Raw genomic sequence first — 15,225 nt, 5'->3', positions numbered from 1 at the left:
TTCAGATTTTATCAGCTATGACATTTGGGTGTGAAGTCTCATTAGTTAAAGGTTGAGAGCCTGTCTTTTAAGTGGAAGTGGTGTGGTGGTAACAAACCGTTAAACTAGTGGTTTAGAAAGCTGCATTCTTGAGGGTTCCATAAAAAAAAAATACGTTGAGGAGAAGTAAACCATGAAATTGAGAGTACTTTTGAATGTCATTTCTCCTCCAGGTGTGAGAGGGTTTTGATGTTAGATAATTCCACATTTTTTTGTAGTTTTTAACATTAAAGAATTAACAAAAAATCAATACAAGTTGTTTCTGTTTTCAAACTTTTTGAAACACTGTGTTAATAGTTATTTTTACTCATATGTTGTATTACTCTAAGCAGTTGTAAACTTGCAGGCAGTTCAAGCACTAATTCAGACAACTGTTTTTACATACAGTCATGGTCAAAAGTGTTGGCACCCATGAAATTGTTCCGTAAAATTAAGTATTTCTCACAGACAATTATTGCAATTACACATGTTTTGTTATACACGTTTATTTCCTTTGTGTGTATTGGAACAACTAAAAAAAAAACTGATAAAAAAGGCGAATTTGACATGTCTTTACACAAAAACTCCAAAATATGCCGGACAAAATTGTTGGCACCTTTTCAAAATTGTGTGTTTCAAAATTGAAACTTTGTTTCAAGCATGACTGTACATGTTCTTTCACTGTTCACAAGTCTGTGCTTTCTTGTGAAGCAAGTGTATGCAGAAAATCTTGGAGACTATTCTAGTCACGGATCAAAAATATTTAGGGCTCATTCCCACTTGCGATGAAATCGGATGAATGCAATCCGATAAAAAATCGGACTGAATTTGGACCAATGTTATTCTATGATTGTGTGTTCACCTCCGTTTTTTCCAGCTTGGATCTGATCACGATCAGACCGGAAAAAAGATGCAGCATGCTGTGATTGTAATTGGAAATCGGATCGCATCCCGAAATAGAAGTCAATGGGAGTGAGAAAAAATCACACAGCACTCAAACCATGCGAGTGCTGTTGGATTTTTACACACTAATCGCATTTGAAAAGCCGACAATTCATATGTCGCGTACAGAAAAGTCACACTGACAGGTTAGAATAGAATAAATAGAATAGATATATACACATAGAATTCATAGCTACATAGATGTCAGTGACACACATATATGGGCCGGTTAAGAGCTGATGTTCTTAGCCTTGGGGGGCCAGTTTCCATGGCTATTAATATCAGCCCGCAGCTGTCTGCATATCCTTTGCTGGTTATTAATTATAGGGAGACCACACAATTTTTTGGGGGGGTCCCCCATTTTAATAGCCAGAAAAGGCTAAGTATACAGTGGTGAGCTGATATTAATAGCCTGTGAAGCTCCATGGGTATTACCCATTTCCCAGGCTATAAACATCTGCCCCCAACAGTCAGCTTTCCCTCTGCTGGTTTGCCCACACCATTTTTTTCCAAAAAATAATCTTTTATTAATTAAATACATGTACAGTAAGCTGTACACACACTGTACTAATTGTATATGTCACTGACATCTATATATCTACCTATTCTATTTGTATTTACTGTATGTAATCGATCTCTTTTATCCTGTCGGCTCATGCAGTGATTTTCACACTATGCAGCTGCTGATATGCTGGCTTTTCTTCTATATATGTAATATACACTCACCGGCCACTTTATTAGGTACACCATGCTAGTAACGGGTTGGACCCCCTTTTGCCTTCAGAACTGCCTCAATTCTTCGTGGCATAGATTCAACAAGGTGCTGGAAGCATTCCTCAGAGATTTTGGTCCATATTGACATGATGGCATCACACAGTTGCCGCAGATTTGTCGGCTGCACATCCCAAAGATGCTCCATACAAGGCAGGATGGATCCATGCTTTCATGTTGTTTACGCCAAATTCTGACCCTAGCATCCGAATGTCGCAGCAGAAATCGAGACTCATCAGACCAAGCAACGTTTTTCCAATCTTCTACTGTCCAATTTCGATGAGCTTGTACAAATTGTAGCCTCAGTTTCCTGTTCTTAGCTGAAAGGAGTGGTACCCGGTGTGGTCTTCTGCTGCTGTAGCCCATCTGCCTCAAAGTTCGACGCACTGTGCGTTCAGAGATGCTCTTAGGCCTACCTTGGTTGTAACGGGTGGCGATTTGAGTCACTGTTGCCTTTCTATCAGCTCGAACCAGTCTGCCCATTCTCCTCTGACCTCTGGCATCAACAAGGCATTTCCGCCCACAGAACTGCCACTCACTGGATTTTTTTTCTTTTTCGGACCATTCTCTGTAAACCCTAGAGATGGTTGTGCGTGAAAATCCCAGTAGATCAGCAGTTTCTGAAATACTCAGACCAGCCCTTCTGGCACCAACAACCATGCCACGTTCAAAGGCACTCAAATCACCTTTCTTCCCCATACTGATGCTCGGTTTGAACTGCAAGAGATTGTCTTGACCATGTCTACATGCCTAAATGCACTGAGTTGCCGCCATGTGATTGGCTGATTAGAAATTAAGTGTTAACAAGAAGTTGGACAGGTGTACCTAATAAAGTGGCCGGTGAGTTTATATACAGTACATATTTATGTGTGTGTCACTGACATCTATATATCTCTGTATTCTATGTGTACATATCTATTGTATCTATTCTATTCTAACCTGTCACTCTGTGATTTAACTGTACGCGGCACATTAATTATCTATTTATCAAATATATATACCGTATATACTCGAGTATAAGCCGACCTGAGTATAAGCCGACCCCCCTAATTTTGCCACAAAAAACTGGGAAAACTTATTGACTCGAGTATAAGCCTAGGGTGGAAAATGCAGCAGCTACCGGTGAATTTCAAAAATAAAAATAGATGCTCCATACCGTTCATTATGGCCCCATAGCTGTGCCATATAGTGCTCTGCACCATTCATTATTGCCCCATAGCTGTACCATAGAAAGCTGTGCCATATAGTGCTCTGCACCGTTCATTATTGCCCCATAGCTGTGCCATATGGTGCTCTGCACCGTTCATAATTGCCCCATAGATGTGCCATAGAAAGCTGTGCACCGTTCATAATTGCCCCATAGCGCTCTGCACCATTCATAATTGCCCCATAGCTGTGCCATATAGTGCTCTGCACCGTTCATAATTGCTCCATAGCTGTGCCATATAGTGCTCTGCATCATTCCTTATTGCCGCATAGCTGTGCCATATAGTGCTCTGCACCGTTCATTATTGCCCCATAGATGTGCCATAGAAAGCTGTGCCATAGAAAGCTGTGCACCGTTCATAATTGCCCCATAGCGCTCTGCTCTGTTCATAATTGCCCCATAGCTGTGCCATATAGTGCTCTGCACCGTTCATAATTGCCCCATAGCTGTGCCATATAGTGCTCTGCACCGTTCAGAATTGCCCCATAGCTGTGCCATAGAAAGCTGCTGCTGCTGCAATAAAAATAATAAAACACATACTCACCTCTCTTGCTTGCAGCTCCTCAGCGTCCCGTCCCGGCGTCTCTCCGCACTGACTGATCAGGCAGAGGGCGGCGTGCACACTATATGCGTCATCGCCCCCTCTGACCTGCACAGTCAGAGCAAGAGGACGCGAAGACAGAGCGGCGCCCGGCGTGTGGAACGCGGACAGGTGAATATGTAATACTTACCTGCTCCCGGCGTCCCGCTCCTTCCCCCGGACAGCTGGTCTTCGGTGCCGCAGCCTCTTCCTCTATCAGCGGTCACCGGCACCGCTGATTAGAGAAATGAATAGGTGGCTCCGCCCCTATGGGAGGTGGAGCCGCCTATTCATTTCTCTAATGAGCGGTCCCAAGTGACCGCTGAACAGGGGAAGAGCTGCGGCACCCGGAGACCGTGGAACAGGCAGGGGGAGCGCCAGGAGCCCCGGAAGCTGGTAAGTATGCCTCAGCGCCCTCTCCCCCTCACCCACCGACCGTGACTCGAGTATAAGCCGAGAGGGGCACTTTCAGCCCCAAAATTTGGGCTGAAAATCTCGGCTTATACTCGAGTATATACGGTAGATAGATACATGTATATATCTATATATATCTCTCTCTCCCTCCCTCTCTATATATATATATTTTGAGAAATATTTCCTTTTAAAATGACGTGTAAATGACTGAGAATTTCTCTATCGTTAAGCTCATGTTAAAATCGCATTTCAGTCGGATAGCAATCACACTGCTTTCAGGTGTATGGGATGCTAGGTGTGAAAAATCAGATTATACTCTCAAAAAAAGCATAACACTCACATGACACTTGCATTACATTCATCCAACTCTCCTGCATCAAAATCGGACCGATTTTAAAATCACTAGCGGTACTCCAGCCTTATACAAGTCTCTAGGTCAATCATAATTCTTCTGGGATTTGGCTCTGAATTTTCTGCAAGCATTACACCAAATACTGTGTCTTTTAAATATATATTTAAATTTGTTTTTTTTGTTAAAAACTCCATAAATTTCATACATATATTACATGGGTTATGTGTGACATGTTTTTTTAAATTTCAGACATGCATTAGTTTAATGCATTTTTTTGCTGAAGTCCTGCCCCCATACAGGGTTTGAGTTTCCCTTTTTTGTATTTCTGTACATATGGATTGTTGGATTTTAGAGTCTTTTGTATCATATATTATGTATTTATGTTTTCTTTCTTTATGTTTTTGTGTTTTTAGTTCACCACGGGATTTGACATCCAATGAACATCTGGAGGATACAAGTTACATGTGTACTTGGATCATGTCCATTATTTGATCATGATGAGCTTTATACTGCTATTTCCTCCCTTTCTCCTTGCCTGCCAAATCGCCGTATGGATGAATCCCTATCTTTGTTATAAGAACCTGTATATACCCATCTGTGGTTTGGTTGCCATGGATATGGCTGGTCCGCGTCCTCCCCGTGAACACGGGTTCAGCGCGGCTTTGTGATTGGTGGGGGGTGTGGCTGGGCACTCAGTGCTCCAGCGCCTCCTTGCCACATACATGCCTGCGTTATGGATCAGGTGACTCGGGTGAGGATCTCTGGCTCTGCGCTGTTCTGCGCGTACGCATTGGGCTTCACCTACGTTGCGGTCATGTGACCTGTGACGTGGTGGGCCGTGTGCGAATGCGCCGGCGTTTCCGAGTCGGTGGACTTCATTGATGAGGTATTGGGGGCCAGTTTGGTGCGTATATCACCGCTAATGGTGATTGGAGGACATATATGTATACAACATGGGGGTCACTATGACAACCATGTAATGAAGCACTGATTGGTGGATGCCTCTATATGCGATGTCCTTTTTAGCTTTTTTCTTGATGTTTTTATGTGATATGTTGTTTGTTAGGATGCTGCACCGCCGATATTACATTGGCTTTTAATGTATGTACATTTTGGTTTTGTATTTGGAAGATTTATTAAAGGCTGCCCTTATGTGGTGATTGGTCCAGACTTGGGCTTCACACTATTTATGATGGCCATTGATGTTTTAATGTATGCTTGACAAAGGCCGGTTGCTGGCCGAAACGCTGCATCATGTAATGGCAGAATAAAGATTTTGTATTTTTTCACCTGGAAACGGATGCTGCTCCTTTCTTCAATATTTCTGTGAGTATTGGTCCAGTTGGATTCATGGACTTTGGAGCGTGCACTGTGAATACTTGAGTGCTGTTGGTTGACTACCTTTTGGATCACGATGAAGTGTCTTGGCAATGTTGATTGTAGTCATGCCTTGACCTAAATACTCCACAATTTGTTGCTTCTCAGCAGCCGACACATCCTTTTTCTTTCCCATTTTGGCCAAAAATGTAGGCTGCTTAATAATGTGATACAGCCTTCTTAAGTAGTCTTGCCTTTATTTGGACACACCTGCCAAACTAATTTGCACAGGTATCTGCAATTGCTTTCAGTGATATAAAGAGCCCTGACACACATCACCATCAATGAGTTTAAATGACAAACAAAAAAATTCTAACCTTATCACTCCTAAACTCTTTGTGCATAATAATTTGGAACACAGTGTAGACTACAGGGGTCTTAATGCCTTCACCTTTAAGAATAAGTATCCTTTGCCCCTGTTATCTGAGCTCTTTAATAGGCTTCGGGGAGCAAGGGTATTTATTAAACTAGATCTGCAGGGTGCTTACAACCTGATTCGCATCCATGAGGGGATGAATGTAAGATGGATTTTAACACCAGGGATGGGCACTATGAATATCTAGTGATGCCCTTTGGGCTCTGTAATGCCCCAGCCATTTTCCAAGACTTTTTAAATGATACTGTATCTTCCGGGATATGCTCTCCACCTTGGTCGTAGTCTATCTGGATGATATTCTCATCTACTCACTCTCCAGATATTGACTCCCATCGGAGAGATGTTTGCAGCGTCTTCGACCTCTTACGGGCAAATTCCCTCTACGCCAAGTTGGAGAAATGTGTGTTTGAGCTGGAGTCCTTACCTTTCCTGGGCTATATCATCTCTGCCCAGGGATTGGCCATGGATCCTGCCAAACTACAGGCTGTGATGGACTGGCAAGAACCCCATTCTCTTAAAGCGGTGCAGCACTTTATGGGGTTAATTAAGTATTATCGCCAGTTCATCCCTCATTTCTCAACTTTGGTAGCTCCCTTGGTAGCCCTCACCAAGAAGGGAGCAAATCCCAAATTGTAGTCTGAGGAGGTCTCCAAAGCCTTCACTTCTATTAAGTCTCATTTTTCTAGCGCTCCCATCCTACATCACCCCAATGTAAATAAGCCATTTATAATGGAGGTGGATGCCTCATCCGTTGGTGTTGGAGCAGTCCTCTTCCAAAAGGATGCACAAGGTCGGAAGCATCCTTGCTGCTTCTTTTCCAAGACCTTCACTACAGCAGACAGGAATTATTCCATCGGGGAAAGGGAGTTGCTAGCAATGAAGTTGGCTTTCTCAGAATGGAGACATCTTTTAGAGGGGGCTCGCTTTCCCTTTCAAGTATTCACAGACCACAAAAAATTTGGTCTACTTACAGACAGCCCAGCAGCTAAATTCTCGCCAGTCCAGATGGTCCCTGTTCTTCTCCAGGTTCCATTTCCCCCTCCATTTTCTCTCCCGGGAGAAGAACATTCATGCCAATGCTCTCTCTCACTCTGTTGTATCATCTGAGGAGGAGGAAGAGGAGCCTCAGCTTATTGTCCCTTCTGAGAGCTTGAGAACCGTGGCTCCGGTTTTGCTAGAGTCTGTGCCTTCGGGCAAGACTTTTGTACCATCAAATTTGCATCCAGAGGTTCTCTCTTGTGCTCACTAGTGTTGAGCGATACCGTCCGATACTTGAAAGTATCGGTATCGGATAGTATCGGCCGATACCCGAAAAGTATCGGATATCGCCGATACCGATACCCGATACCAATACAAGTCAATGGGACACCAAGTATCAGAAGGTATCCTGATGGTTCCCAGGGTCTGAAGGAGAGGAAACTCTCCTTCAGGCCCTGGGATCCATATTAATGTGTAAAATGAAGAATTAAAATAAAAAATATTGATATACTCACCCGTCCGGAGGCCCCTGCACCTTACCGCTGTTAACCGGCAGCCTGATTTGCTTAAAATGAGCACGTTCAGGACCTTCCATGACGTCACGGCTTCTGATTGGTCGCGTGCCGCTCATGTGACCGCCACGCGACCAATCACAAGCCGCGACGTCATTCTCAGGTCCTAAATTCCTAGAATGAGTATATCCATATTTATCATTTTAATTCTTTATTTTACACATTAATATGGTTCCGATACCAATTCCTGATACCACAAAAGTATAGGATCTCGGTATCGGAATTCCGATACCGCAAATATCGGCCGATACCCGATACTTGCGGTATCGGAATGCTCAAAACTAGTGCTCACTCGTCCAGGGTGGGTGGACATTTTGGGACCAAAAGGACATCTGAGCTGCTGGCGAGGACATACTGGTGGCCGCATATGGCCCGTGACGTCGGAGACCATGTTCTGGTGCGTGTCTCTTGCGCCAAGAACAAGTCCTCTCGAAAATTGCCAGCTTGGTTGCTTTACCCCCTGCCAGTGGCAGACAGGCCCTGGGAGATGGTCGGGATGGATTTTGTGGTGGGCTTACCCAAGTCTCGTAGCTGCACCATTATTTGGGTGATCACCAACCACTTTTCCAAAATGGTGCACTTGGTGCCTCTTCCACGGCTACCTTCTGCACGGGCTCTGGCAGCATTGTTTGTTAAACATATCTTTCGCCTACATGGTATGCCGGACAAAATTGTCAGTGACCGGGGTCCCCAGTTTGCGTCTCGGTTCTGGAGAAAACTTTGTCGTCTACTCAGCATTGAGTTGAATCTCTCTTCAGCATATCATCCTGAGACGAATGGCTTGTTAGAGAGGGCCAACCAGACCCTGGTCACATATCTGTGACATTTTGTTTCAGCCAGGCAGGATGACTGATCATCTTTGCTACCGTGGGTGGAATTTGTACTAAACAATGCCATAGCCGACTCCCCTGGTCAGACCAATTTCTCCTTAATTACTGCAAGCATCCGCGGGTTCCTGTGCGTATGCCCATGTCTTCCGCCGACTCCAGGGTGGCAGACTGAGCTGTGGAGGCACGGGACATTTGGGACCGCACTCAGGATGCCATCTGGGCCTCCAAGGAGAGAATGAGGTCTTCCGCTGATGCACATCGGCACCTTTGCTCCTGGCGACTTAGTGTGCCTCTCTGCCCGTAACATAAGGGTGCAAGTAGAGTCCACTAAGTTTGCACCTCGCTACTTGGGTCCCCTGTGGTCTACCGTCTGGCCCTTCCTCCATGCCTTGGTATCACCGATACCTTTCATGTGTCCCTCTTAAAGTCCGTACACATGTCCCGGTTTTCCAAGTCATCATCCGGGACATCGGGTTCGTCTACGGACGATTACGAGGTGAACGCTATCTTGGAGTGTAAGGTGGTACGTGACAAAAAAATTATTTGGTGGATTGGAAGGGTTATGGCCAGAGGACAGGTCCTGGGAGCCTGCTGAGCACATACAGCTCATTGCTGCCTTCGAGCATAGCGAGGTCCAAGGAGGGGGGGTATTTTTAGGTGTCAAGTTCCCGCCTCTGCACAGGGGGAATCTTGAACCATCTCTGCTGCGGACTCCCATTCTTCTCCAGCCGCAGTGGAGCCTGCTCAGCGGAGACGTCGGTTGTTGTGAATTTATCTTTTTGGCTCCCTCTAGTGGTTACTAGTGATTTGACTCTGGGAATGTCTGCCATCCCTTGTATGCTCACCTGGGTCGTTAGGTCAGGGATGTTGCTATATAAGCTCCCTGGACCTTCAGTTCAATGCCTGGCAACATTGTAATCAGAGCTAATCTGTTGTGCTCTTGTCTACTGATCCTGGTTCCTGCTAAATTAAGCTAAGTCTGCTTTCTTGCTTTTTGCTATTTGTTTTTGTTTGCATTTTTGTCCAGCTTGTACATAATCTGTATCCTAACCTTGCTGGAAGCTCTAGGGAGGCTGGAGTTCTCCCCCCGGGCCGTTAGACGGTTCGGGGGTTCTTGAATCTCCAGTGTGGATTTTTGTTAGGGTTTTCGTTGACCATATAAGTTATCTTACTACACTCTGCTATTAGTAAGTGGGCCTCTCTTTGCTAAACCTAGTTCATCTCTGTGTTTGTTATTTCCTCTTAACTCACCGTTATTATTTGTGGGGGGCTTGTATCCTACTTTTGGGGTCTATTCTCTGGAGGCAAGAGAGGTCTTTGTTTTCCTCTTCTAGGGGTAGTTAGTCCTCCGGCTGGCGCGAGACATGTAGCGACCAACGTAGGCATGTTCCCCGGCTACTTCTAGTGTTGGCGTTAGGAGTAGATATATGGTCAACCCAGTTACCACTGCCCTATGAGCTGGATTTTTGTATTTTGCAGACTTACTTGTTTCTCTGAGACCCTCGCCATTGGGGTCATAACATTCGGTCCCAGCATCTAGCTCAGGCTGATACTGGGCAACTGGTTACTACTGTCCTTCTAGGCTCTACCTTTGTAGCCAGCACTGATCAGCAGCAAGCAGATTATTCTGGGACTAAGTCCTGCTTTTCCCATACTGAGCATGCCCACGGGACGTCCTCACATTGGAGATCGAGGGTCACATACTCAGGTTCTGTTGTGGCTCCTATTGGACCATCTAGAAGTTCTTGTAGCATTGCTGATATAAAAGGTTCGCATGGCCACTCGGCCATGCGCTATTGTACACTTGTAAATGTGTGTGTGTTGACGTGTGAAAGCCGTTCATTAATTATCCCCTCCCTTGTGTATGACTGCTCGCGTAAGGTGGATGATTGCTGTCTAACGCCCGCCTTAGCTATCAGCACGTGACACACAAAACAGCATCAAATTGCTGTGACTGCCACTGCGACGCCGTACTCTTTCATAGCGCTTTCCTTACCCAAGCCTGGGTGGTTAGTAGCGTCCGCCAGAGCGGCACCGCAAGAGCGGCACCGCAAGCACTCTTGTGCATCTAAATAATAATTATTATTTTATTCACTCTTGACAACCCAGTTGCGGTGTTGAGCGCAAGAGGTCTAGATGAACTCTAATCCAGAGTCTTGGGATTGAGTTCTGTGACTCCTTGCTTGCGCTCTTTTATGCTGTACCGTGGCCTTGAGACGCATCAGGATTTGCTTTCTTCAAACAGGGTGAAGTTAACCCATGTGTGAATCCATTTTGCACTGCCATATAGTCCATCATTACTCAGCAGCAGGTTCCATCTCAGCACGGTGGACCCCGGGCTGAGAACGCATCTTATTGTATCTTATTATTTGCTGCGTTCCGCTAGCCCTAAAAGGCTGTGTCTTTATTTACCATGTAACTATAGGATTAGTAATGAATAGGTGTCTTATGGATGCCTATACATCAGTAATCCGTGGGCTTGATGTCACCTGATAATACAAAGGTGACATCAACCCCACAGATATGAACCCCACTTGCCACCGCTACAGGGCAAGTGGGAAGAGCCCGGCAAAGCTCCAGAATTGGCACATCTAATTGTTGTGCCTTTTCTGGGTGGCTGTGGGCTGCTATTTTTAGGCTGGGGGGGGTCAATATTCATGGCAGCACAGGCTTTTTTCAGGGGCACCACGAGGAGGAATGGACTCACCCCCATACACTGCTTAGTCTTCTTCTGCTTATAATTTAGATAATATCTTTTGCTCTGATGTTTAGTCTTATGCTTTATGTTCTTCTGCTCTTTGTTCTGCAGCTGCTTGTTCTTCTGCTTCTCGGTCTTCCAGGTCGTCATCTCCAGGGTCGTTGTCTCCGGGGTCGTCGTCTTAGGGGTTGTCATCTCTGGTGTCGTCGTCATCTTAGGGGTGGTCTTCAGGGTCGTCGTCTTTAGGGTCTTGAACTTGGAAATGTAGCAGAAGGTACAAGAAGGCTGAGAAAATGCCAAAAACCAGCTGATGGAACTGGAACCCGGATGGCTACCCGAAGGTCCAAGAGCCAATGGAAGTACCGAGGACCAGCTGACGTTACTGGAACCCGGTTACTAAGCAGGAGGTACCCGTGCCAGAAAGCACTACCAAGGACCACCTGACATTGGTGGAACTCGGATACCAAGAAGGAGGCACCTAAGCCAAAGGCTCTGCCCGGAACCAGCTGACGGTACTGGAACCAGGATGGGGGGGCAGAAGGTACAAGAGCAAAATACACTGCCCAGAACCAGCTGACGGTACTAGAACCCGGATGGGTAGCCAAAAGTACAAGAGCCAATGGAACTACCAAGGACCAGCTGATGTTACTGGAACCCGGTTACTAAGCAGGAGGTACCCATGCCAAAAAGCACTACCAAGGACCACCTGACGTTGGTGGAACTCGAATACCCAGAAGGAGGCACCTAAGCCAAAGACTCTGCCCGGAACCAGCTGACGGTACTGGAACCAGGGGGACCTATTCAAAATTGTCTTCCTACAGCCCCAACTAGCGGTGTTGGAGCCCAGGGTCAGCAGGGGGAGCAGAGTGTAGGCCAAAGCCTGCACTCGAGGCAGTTTAACATCTGTTGGAGTGTCAGTGTGGCGGTCGCAGGACACATTGCTGGACACACAGCTGGGGATCAGCTGACGTTACTTAAACCCAATAACACGGCAGCAAGTCTTGACTGTGCAAACAGTGCTTCTGAGCAGCAACTAGCGGTGTTGGAGCCAAGGGTCAGCAGGAGGAGCAGAGTGTAGGCCGAAGCCTTCACTCGAAGCAGTTTAATATCTGTTGTTGTGTCAGCGGTGGTGGTCGCAGGACACATTGCCGGCTACACAGCTGGGGAACAGCTGGCGTTACTGAACCCCACTGACACAGTGGCAAGTGTTTTTCTCTGTGCAGCCAGCACTTCCAGGCACCAACTGGCGGTGTTGGAGCCCAGGGTCAGCAGGGGGAGCAGAGTGTAGGCCGAAGCCTGCACTCGAGGCAGTTTAATATCTATTGTTGTGTCAGCGTGGCAGTCGCAGGACACATTGCCGGATACACAGCTGGGGATCAGCTGACATTACTGAACCCCACTAACACAGCAGAAAGTGTTTTCCTCTGTGCAAACAGCACTTCCGGGAAGCAACTGACGGTGTTAGAGCCCAGGGACAGCAGGAGGAACAGAGTGTAGGCCGAAGCCTGCACTGGAGGCAGTTTAATATCTGTTGTGTCTGCATGGCGTATGCAGGACACATTGCCGGCTACACAGCAGGGGAACAGCTGGCGTTACTGAACCCCACTGACACAGTGGCGAGTGTTTTTCTCTGTGCAGCCAGCACTTCCGAGCACCAACTGGCAGTGTTAAAGCCCAGGGTCAGCAGGAGGAGCAGAGTGTAGGCTGAAGCCTGCACTGGAGGCAGTTTAATATCTGTTGTGTCTGTGTGGCGTTTGCAGGACACATTGCCGGCTACACAGCTGGGGAACAGCTGGCGTTACTGAACCCCACTGACACAGTGGCAAGTGTTTTTCTCTGTGCAGCCAGCACTTCTGGGCACCAACTGGCGGTGTTGGAGCCCAGGGTCAGCAGGGGGAGCAGAGTGTAGGCGGAAGCCTGCACTCGAGGCAGTTTAATATCTGTTGTGTCAGCGTGGCGGTCGCAGGACACATTGCCGGATACACAGCTGGGGATCAGCTGACGTTACTGAAACCCAATAACAGAGGACAAGTGTTGACTGTGCACACAGCACTTCCGAGCAGCAACTAGCAGTGTTGGAGCCCAGGGTAAGCAGGAGGAGCAGAGTGTAGGCCGAAGCCTGCACTGGAGGCAGTTTAATATCTGTTGTGTCTGTGTGGCAATTGCAGGACACATTGCCGGCTACACAGCAGGGGAACAGCTGGCTGTTGTGAATTCTGCTCTTGGGTTCCCTCCGGTGGCTGTTGGTGGTATTGCAGCTGTCCCTGGCTTGCAATCCTGCTCAGGTGTCCTTGCTGATTGCAGGCCTCACTGGGGTATTTAGGGCTGCTGGATTCATTAGTCAGTACCAGTTGTCCATTGTTCTTGGAGGGATTGCTTCTCTCTCTGGTTCCTCATGCTCTGCTGCCAATTCAGCTAAGATAAGTGTCTGTTTTTTTGTCTCTGTGCACACATGCAGTGTGCTTGTAATTCAGTGCAATTCATTTTTGTTATGTCCAGCTTAGACTTTGTTTGGATTTTTCAGTCATGCTGCATTCTCAGGAGTTGCAGATATACTTGCTATGTCTTTAGTTAGATGTAGTATATTTGTATTTTCTGCTGTGGATATTTTTAGGATTTTAATACTGACCGCTTAGAATTCTGTCCTATCCTTTTCTAATTAGCTAGATGTGCCTCTTTTGCTAAATTCTGTTTTTCTGCCTGCGTGTGTCTTTCCTCTTATACTCACAGTCAATATTTGTGGGGGGCTGCCTATCCTTTGTGGGCTCTGCTCTGAGGCAAGATAGAATTCCCATTTCCACCTATAGGGGTATTTAGTCCGCCGGCTGTGTCGAGGTGTCTAGGACGGGTCAGACACACCCCACGGCTACTTCTAGTTGCGGTGTCAGTTTAGGGTTCGCGGTCAGTACAGATACCACTTACTCCTGAGAAAGTCTCTCAGGCGGCTCCTAGGTCACCGGATCATAACAGTACAACTGGCAAACAATGAGTTAAATGCATCTCAGAAGAAGGGAAGAAAGGTGTTGAGCCATTTTTTTTTCTGTAGCCTGTTTTTTCTTTCCTTCCCTCTTTTCCTCTGGGTGACTGAGGAGACTTGTTCTAGCATGGATGTTCAGGGATTAGTTTCTCGTGTAGACCAGCTTGCTGCTAGAGTACAGGGTATTTCGGATTATATTGTTCAGACTCCGCTTTTAGAGCCTAGGATTCCTACTCCTGATTTGTTTTTTGGGGACAGGTCCAAATTTTTGAGTTTTAAAAACAACTGTAAACTGTTTTTTGCTCTGAAACCTCGTTCCTCTGGTGATCCCATTCAGCAGGTTAAAATTGTCATTTCCCTGTTGCGTGGCGACCCTCAGGATTGGGCATTTTCACTGGAATCTGGGAATCTGGCCTTGCTTAATGTAGACGCCTTTTTTCAGGCTCTAGGATTATTATATGATGAACCAAATTCTGTGGATCAAGCGGAAAAGACCTTGTTGGCCCTGTCTCAAGGTCAAGAAGCGGCAGAATTGTATTGTCAGAAATTCAGAAAATGGTCTGTGCTGACTAAATGGAATGATGAAGCTTTGGCTGCAATTTTCAGAAAGGGTCTTTCTGAATCTGTTAAAGATGTTATGGTGGGGTTTCCCACGCCTGTTGGTGTGAGTGATTCTATGTCTCTGGCCATTCAGATTGATCGGCGCTTGCGGGAGCGCAGAACTGTGCGCGCTTTGGCGTTGTCCTCAGAGCAGATGCCTGAGCCTATGCAGTGTGATAGGATTCTGTCTAGAACGGAACAACAAGGATTCAGACGTCAGAATAGGTTGTGCTTTTATTGTGGCGATGCTTCTCATGTCATTTCAGTCTGCCCTAAGCGTACAAAGAGAATCGCTAGTTCAGTTACCATCAGTACTGTACAACCTAAATTTCTGTTATCTGTGACCTTGATATGCTCATTGTCATCATTTTCTGTCATGGCGTTTGTGGATTCAGGCGCCGCTTTGAATCTAATGGACTTTGAATTTGCCAGGCGTTGTGGTTTCCCCTTGCAGTCTTTGCAGAACCCTATTCCTTTAAGGGGCATTGATGCTACACCTTTGGCTAAAAATAAACCCCAGTTTTGGACACAGG

The sequence above is a fragment of the Ranitomeya variabilis genome, chromosome 8 (genome assembly GCF_051348905.1).
Source record: "Ranitomeya variabilis isolate aRanVar5 chromosome 8, aRanVar5.hap1, whole genome shotgun sequence".
In the NCBI taxonomy this organism is placed as follows: Eukaryota; Metazoa; Chordata; class Amphibia; order Anura; family Dendrobatidae; genus Ranitomeya; species Ranitomeya variabilis.
Note: the sequence above shows the minus strand (reverse complement) of the source record.